At 34.4% G+C, this 9,545-nt stretch overlaps 1 pseudogene; it reads left to right on the top strand.

Annotated features, from left to right (window-relative positions):
• Positions 1-1,777: 1,777 nt before the first annotated feature.
• Positions 1,778-1,896, top strand: LOC118611005 (annotated as a pseudogene).
• Positions 1,897-9,545: the final 7,649 nt, after the last annotated feature.

Genomic DNA, 9,545 nt, shown 5'->3' with positions numbered 1-9,545 from the left:
ATTCTTTAGGAAGAGCTCGTGAACATAATAATCCCTAATTTTCTGTATATTCAAAATTATTAATAGCCTTTACATTTCATAGCTTGAATAAGTAAAATGACCTTTGTTCATATTTTTTTTTCTCTTATACATCTTAAATATCTTTTTTCTGATGTAGAATTTTGTTATAGAAAAATATCTACTCTGAGACTTTTTATTTATGAGATTCAGTATATTTGGATGTTCAAGGAATACTATCTTTGTAATTACATTTCATTAATATTAATAGTATATAGCTTAGTGTTGACAACATTTCTGGTGAGTTTTTGCCATCTGCCAGAATGTTATATCGATTTTCATCTTATTTCTTGTAGTGTCTTTAGGTGAAGGATGACCAAATTTCTTTTATATTATTCATATTTAAAGTAGATGAATTCTCCTGAATTAGAAGCAAGAGTTCTTCTAAAAATGGTGGTAGGAATATCCAAAGACTGTTTTCTAAGCTTCATGTGTCAAAAGTTCCTTTATCCATTGTTTTAACGATTTTAAATATGACTCTTCTGAGTCATATGCATATGACTCTGGCTGCTTTTATTCTGATCCTTACATCCTACCTTGTTTCAGGAAGGTTTCTATCTCCTGTCCTGTTTTACAGGTTTTTTCACAAACATCATCTCAAATGTGGTGTGTCCCCATTTGGTTGTTATATTATGCTGGTATTTTCAGAAATTTGTCACCTTTATATTTTCCTAAAATTTTCTTTGCCTCTCTTTACTTTTCCAGCTCCTGCTCTATTTAATTAAGAACCTCAGGTCTCAGAATGAAAACTAATTTTTCAAGTAGAGAGTATTTGCTACAGATTTACGATCTTTCCAGGCCTCAAGACTTTATCTTCTTCATTCCATGTTCTTCTCTGTAGCACGTTTACAACTTTCTCTTTGGGTTTGGTAATTGACTCTACCTTTGTCAGAATTTATATAAGATTTAAAGTTTCCCAGTTTTTTCTGTCTTTTAGATATGCCGACAGCGTAGCTTGGGTGTGAGATTTCTATTGCTTCACTAGCATCATTTGGGGGAATCCTAGCTACTCTAACAAATTAACCCAAAATTCCAATGTCTAACTAAAGGCAAGTTTGTTTTTTGCTCATGGAAAAGTTCAGTGTGAGAGTCTTTATTGATTGATGTATTTCCTCCACCTGGTGATTGAGAACTCCAGACTTCTAGTTTGTTATTCCATTCGGCTGGGCTTCAGAGTACTCCATATTCAGCTGAAAGGTAAAGGTAGAAAACATAAAGAAGACAGACTCATTTCTTAACCACCTTACCCCAGAATTGACACATTTCCACTTCTGCTCACAATTTTAGGTAAGAGCTATTCCTCGCACTTCACCTAAAAGTCAAGTTGGGAATCTCTAGACTTTGCAGGAAGTGGGAGCTGTTTCCCAGAAACAACTCTAAACAACAGAAAAGAAGCACAAATATTTGACGGTTTGTCTGCCATCTGTCACTGTTTCCCTTTTTATTCTGTATGGGTTCCTGGAGAAGTGGGCAGATTCAGAACAAATTTGCTGAAAGGAAAATCCCCAGGATAAATTTAAATGAAACCAAAGCTACTGCTTTCTAAATATTCCTCGTTGTTTGTTGTTTCTGCTATTAATTGATTTTATTTTTTGTGGAGAACTCATCTGGTCTTTTGTTTTTGTTCCAAAGATTATGTAATCATGCCACAGAGAATCCAAAGAGAGCTTAATAATCACTGTGGTTTTAAAGTGTGGATCTAAAATTTTGTACAGATAATGTCTATAGCCATGTCACCCTGAATAAGCCCAATCCCATCTGATCTCGGAACCTGAGCAGGGTCATGCCTGGTTAGTACTCAGATGGGAGACCACGTAGGAAGACCAGGTGCTGTAGGCATAAAAAAAATAAATAAATAAAAAACAAGGAATTGTAAGCTTACAAGGTCTTTGCAATCTGTGAGGCCAACCAAGAGTTGCCTCACCTAAAAAATAAAATAAAAAATAAAAATAAAAAATAGCTTGCTGAACTCTATGTCTTAAATAGCAGCGTGGGGTCTGACTCTAATTTTAATCTATAAGCAATGAGTTTGTAGATGGAGAATGATGAATTTTATATCCATTTGTCCAGTGACTACTTCAGGTGAAATCGTTCTAGGGTCGTCTTGAAAATTAATTGCAAGACTTTGCTAATTTATACTGACCAATACCTGGGAACATGACTGACAATTGGGAAGGTAATTTAATTACAAGTATAAGTACTTGAGATCTTGGATTCTATTTATTAGCTGAAGCAGCACAGACTCACTATTTGCTTAGCCAGTTAATACCTCGGTAAGGGCATATACAAATGAAATTCAAATGAAAGAAATTTCTTATAAATGCAAAAAACAAAAAGAAAAATTCAGGAAGATATAAATGTTGGAATGGAGTGATTGCTTATTTACTCCTAACTGTGCAAATCTGGGAGCCCAAGAAAATATTCCTTAATTAAGCCATAGCTTCTTAGTTCACAGAAATAAGCCATTTGCTAGGCATGGAACTCATTGATTAAGAGGAGTTACACAATGTGAGTCATTTTTCCAAGTCTTACTCAGTGTGACCTGTTGATATCTTCCAAGTGACTATGCATTGGGAAAAGAAAAATACTTGTGATATTCTGAAGATAATTAGATACTAACTCTGATCTACAACTAATACCCAGAATTAAAAAACACAAATGTGTTCAACCAATTAATGTTAGGGCTTATAATGGTCAGGCGATAGATTGATTTAATAAAAAGAAATTGTATGCAGGAATCAAAAGTAATTCCACATATCTTGGAGTGTTCAACTGTTTCACATAACTGTATTTCCAGTAGCAAATTAACATACCTTTGCCATCTGATATGTAGCTATTGACTTAGACTGTTTTTTTCTTAAACTGATAATTATTAAAATACAGCAAAAGTGGCAGAAAGAGCAGCAGACTTTCACTGTTTTACCTCAGGGCTATGTCAATTCTCTTGCTCTCTAATATTATACAACTCAGAACAATATTGATCATTTTGATATCCTACAGAACATTATGCCATCCATTACATTGATATCAGTATTTTAGTTGGATCAGGTGAGCATAAAATGGAAGGAATCACAGATGCCTTGAAACACAGCATGAGAAAGAATAAACAATAAATTCCATGAAAATTTAGAAGCTTGTCACATCAGTGAAATATTTAGGAGTCCATGTAAAATATGTCCTCTAAAATGAGAGAAAAATTGACACACTTTACACTGTACAATAAAGAAGCACCATATTTATTAGGCACTTTTGGATTTTAAAAGCAACATATATCATACTTGAGTTCACTATCCCACCTATTAACTGGGAAACCCGAAAGGTTGCCAGATTTAAGTCTTTCCCAAAGCAAAAGAAGGCTCAGTAGCAGGTCCAAACTATAGCATAACCTATCCTACCATTTGAGCCTTATAACAAATCAGTTCCAGTGGTAATAAATATGTGACACAGAGAAATATATTGTACCTCTTGGCAATCCCAAAGAACCACCACAATTCAAAACTGGCTCTAGGGTTTGGAGTAAAACAATGTTTTCTTCTGATGAGGACTAGTCTTAGTTTGAAAAGTCAGCTCCTGGCTTACTACTGAACTTCAGCAAAGACTGAATATACTCAGTAAAGATTGTTTTCCTGGAACCCCAAAATACAAAAAGATTACAACTCTCAAAATGCTCATTTGCAAATGGAATTATTTCATCTTTTGAATCATGTGCAGGAATATGTCATTATTCAATTGATACTGAATGTGGGATAGGCCCTAGCAGACCAAAAAGGATGAATAACTTGCATGAATAGATCCTCAGGATCCCTGTTCCTACTACTTTGTTGCCTTAACCTTAACTACACCATAGGAAGTTCCCTATGGCTAGTAACCAAGGAGGAAAAAATGGGGTTAGTATTATAGTTAGCAGAGAAAAAAGAAGTGTTTTGTTCTTTTCTGGATGAGATTCTGTCACAAGCCAAAACTCAATATCCACTATATTATAGAGCTCCTCAGGGTTAGCCCTGAATGACAGCAGTGAAAGAAATCTTTTCAGTTGGTTGGCTTGTCCACAGTCGACAGTAGAAGAGTTGGCCTGAAGTATTGATTTACACTAAAACTATTTCTTCAGCAACTCCAGAGATTTTGTAAGCCTTTAAATACCCAGTAATAAATCTATCTCTGCTCAAACCTGCCGAAGAGCATTATAGTCTCTGCAAATGAACCCCGACCAATGAACGTTAACTGATATTTTATGACTTGACTGTATAATATATTGTTTATGATCATAGAAGCATTAGAGTCAAATGACATATATCGAAGACAATTGTTGCTTTCATTTGCATTTAACAGAAGTCATTCCTATATATATGGTTGACCTACAACAATCCTCATCTTGACAGAGTGGTAGAGCTGTTATAATATAGATTGAGATTTTTCTTTTAAAATAACTTCTCAGACTCCAAGAATATATAGAGAGGTGAATTTGACAAGTCAGAATGCATTTGCCTCGTGAGAACCACGAGAGGTTAAACACTATCTTTTGGTTAATAAGTCAACTGCCCTGAATGCTTGAGGTCATAAAATGTCTAAGCTGTGATGTGTTGGGAATTTTAAAATGCAGCTTTACATGACCTGGGTGAATGATTGAAATATTGATGTAGGTATTACTTGGGAAAGGACATTAACTTTCCTTCTTAATTTTAAAAGTCAGTATTGAGTTTTGTCTATATGGCCTAATAAATAAACCACAATTGAGAAAGTCGCAGCAACCGATATGTACCTGATTTGACTGAAGAAGTGGGAAGCTATAAAACAAATAATGTAAAGGTCTTGTTTTCTGGGAACCTTCAGGGCAAATATGCCTCCTTTGGAAATGTCAGTACAAAACATGTAAATAGTGACATTTAATCTATTTCCTTAGGAAAAAAAAAGAGTAAAAGTTATAAAGGCTGAAGGGTTTTTTTTTTCTGGAGTAAATGGTGGCAATTCTGGAATTAATTGTTTATGAAATTCCTTTAAGGCTATGATACAGAATAATACTGATAATAATGCCCATTAGCATTTAGCAAGTTCCTGTCATGTGACTGGCTCTGTATTAAGCATCTAGATTAATTTAAATAACCTTGTAAAATTACAGAGGCAAAATCTGAACCTGGTTTGTCTGGCTCTAAAACTTACAATTTTCCTCAGTACTACTGAAATAAATATGTGTGGAAATACATTTGGAAAGACATTTCATAACGAAGTATGAAATGATTTAGATGTTGATTTAATGAAGGAAAGTGCTATATCATTCATACTACTTAAAAGGCTTCACAATATTGGGTGATGAATATGCTATAGAACACTGTAGTTTTCCCATATTTGAGCCCAGCTAAGTTGCCAGAGAGGTGATGGCACAAAATTCCTAAAACTCAAGGTCTTCCGCCCTTCTCTGGATGATCAGTGAGATAAAATATATACTGTTAGATGTATGCATTGCTTCCATTCTTGCCACTCTATTCATGTGCCTTTTATGGAAGCACAAGGATGAGAACCTAGTTTATTTAATTTCTTCAGGGCTTTCTTCAGGGTTTATTCAATTTCTTTGATCTTCATACCTGCTCTACATTTTCTTCCCTTGATAATGTCCTATACTCCAAAAGTTACACATCACTTTTTTCTCAAATTCTCAAGCACCAGAACTGTCACTTTCTAAAGAAAGTTCTTCTCAACTAATTTCCAGGGGGAATGGTAGTAAAAATATGTGGTTTTTATATCTTACATTCGCGCCCACTTAAGAACATCCACTGCAACAGAGACACTGAGCGATCAGATGGGTAACTTGACTCATTCGGTGGGGATTCGCCGGCCCCCCTCCTCAGTCATCCCAGTGCTTTAACATGTAACACTGGGTTAGCCATGGTGGCCGAGGTGGAAGCAACGCCTATACCCAACAATATATATTTTATCTCACTAAGACTGGTTCTTGCTGCTGAATGTCCAACACAATAGCAGCAGAGATTGTCATGAAATCTTCACTATGGTACCAACCCTTGAGGAGCCCACCCAGCTCCTTTATGGCAAGTTGAATAGATCCTACCCTTTCTTCACCAGAGAGCAGCAACTTGTCCTTATCGGAATTGATACATATCCCATTTATGAGTTAATTTTTCTACCCACAGAGCCTTGGCCAGCAGAAGCCAAAGACTCACTGAATGTCTGACCAATTATAGTGTGATACTGTATAACATTGTTTCATACCAAGCAATCCACTGGTCTTCCACATACTATACCACCTGTCGGCTGCTGGACTGATAGAATGTTGACATGGCCTCTCACAGGTGCAGCTGAGGCGCCAGCATAGAGACGCCTTGCAAGGTTGGGGCACATTTATGGTGCTGCTGCAGGCAGAATACTGAGTCCTAAAACCCAAAGGGCGAAAGACAGAGTGACTTCTCTCACCATCCTTCCAAGTGATCAGCTTAGGAGTCTTTGTTTTCTATCAGTATAAATTTAAGTTCTGCTTTACTTTTTCTCTGGTGGGAGTGGGACCTGGAGTTAGGAAGTATATTTTTTCACCAGAGGATCTAGTAACCTATGACTTGCCAGTTGGTTATATAATGCTCTCGAAAGCATCAAAGAAAAGAGTACTAAGAGCACAAACTGACCTTGATTATCATCAGAAAAAAGAATTGCCGCTGCCTAGTGGAGACAGATATGACTGAAGCTCGAGAATTCACTGAGGTACTTGTTTTGCTTCCATGTTCAGTAATAGCCATGAATGGGCATTTATAGCAACCATCACCTGAAAAGGGCATAATAACCATAAGAGCTCAGACTTTTGAGTGATGAATGTGAGTTTCCCCATCAGGCCATTAAAAGTACTGGCTGACGAGTAGTTGAGAAGGGAGCTATCAGTTGTGGGTTCAGAAATAATTACAGTTAGTTCTACTAGTTTCCCTGTTTCATAAATAGTCACTGGCTCCTGCTTCAGAGAAGTAGTGAAAGGACAGAATTTAAAGTAGGGCATGTGTGAATCAGAATATTAAAGTGTGGATCTTAACCAATGTTATCAGTGCCTGGTTCATCTCTGGCTTTACTGTATCAGTAGACTCTAGCTAGCTTCTAGTTTTTTAATTGCTAGTAGCAGCATTTCTGCCTCAGGGCTTTTTCCAAAGCTACAAAAGGCTACGTTTGCCTTTGCATATACTTGCCAGGGTCAGCTGTCAATCAATGACAAACAGGAATTGGTGAATGATTCTCCCAGGTCCCCAGTCAGAACTGGCAAAAGTCCCCTAGGAAAATTACTTGCCAAGATTATCGTTCATCTATTCTCCTCTTTCTAGAATTTTAGCCCCTTTAGTCTTAATTGTTACAGTAATTGTTTCTCTAATGCCTTTATATTGGTAATTTTTTTTCTTTTTAATTTTAGCAACTTTTCTAGTTGATTGGTGGGAGCATGTTTGGTGTAAGCTACACTATCCTAATCCTAAGCAGTGAAAATCCTCTGTGAACGACTTGAGTTTCTAATGTAATGCCTGGCTGTTTTTAAAATATTAATAATAAGTAGCATTTATTGAGCAATTACTATTTGAACCCTCTATAATGGTCAGCATGCATACATTATATATAATCATTTCATCTATAGACAGTAGTCCTATTTTACATATTAGAAAATGAGCTGGAAAGAGGTTAAATAACTTTCTAATGATCATAATTTAATTAATAATAATATTCTTGTATTTGAACCTAGGTTTGGTTTCAAACTTTTTACTGCCTTTCCAGTGACCCTCAAGTTTTAGATGAACGGCAACATTAAGTGTATAAAATGCATATTCCCAGGCCTAACTAAGAGATATTCTGATTAATTTTGTCTGTAGAGAACCTCAGAATCAGCGTCTTTGGCAAGAAGTCCGGATAATTTAATGTATATATTCTAAGACTATATTTTGAGAAGCACTACCCTACATTAGATTGCCTATCTATTTTTTACCTTATGTAAGTATGCAAGCCTTAGTGAAATTATAATTTTTTTGAATTCAGAAGTCAAACATTATGCTTTAAATAATTCTTGTAGAATATAACACAGCACATAGAAGGGCTTCAATAAATATTTTATGACTATCAGCAAATATTCCACAAGAGAGAACGTGTACTTGATTTGATATTATTATGGTCTAACAAGAATGAGGAAAAGCAAAAAAAAAATCTAATTTTCAATAGTACAAGAATTACAAGACATCTTTGCCTGCTTTGGATGAGAATTTAATTTAAAGTAGGATTAACATTGTACTTATCCTATTAGATATAAGGCATATATATATATAAAATTTATTGTTTTTAAAATCTAATCAGAAAAATATTATTTTAAGAAGTGGTTAATTTCAAGTCAAATCAGTATCTTTTTATCGAGAACATTATTTATTTACTTATTGACAATTAATCTTATGAAAAGGATCTTAGAGAAAAATGGAGCTCCAATATTTAAAATTTTCAGTAACTTTTACAGAAATAGACCAAACTCCAAGGAATATTTTAAAGTTTTAGATATCAGTAAGAATCATTTTAATTCAGTATGCATTTATTTAGCATAAATTTTCTTTATTTTATCATACATTGATTTGATAGACAAATTATTCTTTTCAATTTGTTCACTGTGACTCCAGTAAATATAGAAGGTATTTGAAGTAGATTCTCTCATAAGCTACTTTTTTTTGTGAAGTATAATGACACCTCGTTTAACATATATATGTTTTGAAGTTTTCATTTCTGTGATGCAAAGAAAATTTTAGCATCAGCTTATTTAGTGTAGTAAGTACTTGGGGTAAAATTTTGGGCCACTATATGATAAGAGAGTTCAACTTTCTATCAAAAAAAAATTTATACTAACAAAAATGACAATTCAGAAAAATGCTAAAAGTAAGAACTTAACAGGTTAAACATATATAGATACTTTCTACTAATTAAAGTGTCAATGGGAGAGAAATAAGAAAAAAAAATAATTAAAGCACAAAGCCAGACTTCTGGCATGAGAATATACTATGTTCCAGGTATGCTAATGAATGTGATATTCAAATGAATGTCATCTTTCCTGTGTGTAAAAACAGAAGAAAAAGATTGAAAGCCAGTATTCTATTATTGCCCCTGAGTATTAAGCAAAGAAAATGAAACTCATAAAATAAAATATTTTTAAAAAAGAAAGTATAAAAGCAAAAAAAAAAAAAAAAGAAAAGAGAAAGAGAGAGTTAAAAAGAGTAAGCAAAAAATAATAATAAAATTACCAAAGAATGACTAAGTATCGTAAAAGACTTTATCATAAAATTCCCCAATAAAAAAAGCTAAACCTACTCTGAATAGGTAAAGAAATAAAACTTGTCCATATAGTAAAATAGATGATGATAAAACAAAATGACGAAAGTTTTGAAATATTGAGATGAAGTCCACTTCTGGGCATGATGGATTAGGTTATAGCAGGCCAATGATACCATTTCAATAACTAGATGAAGTGAGAGAAATTTAAAACATCA

Source organism: Rousettus aegyptiacus, unplaced genomic scaffold, assembly GCF_014176215.1.
Source record: "Rousettus aegyptiacus isolate mRouAeg1 unplaced genomic scaffold, mRouAeg1.p scaffold_m13_p_13, whole genome shotgun sequence".
NCBI classification, from domain to species: Eukaryota; Metazoa; Chordata; class Mammalia; order Chiroptera; family Pteropodidae; genus Rousettus; species Rousettus aegyptiacus.
Note: the sequence above shows the minus strand (reverse complement) of the source record. Positions and strands in the feature narration are given on the sequence as shown.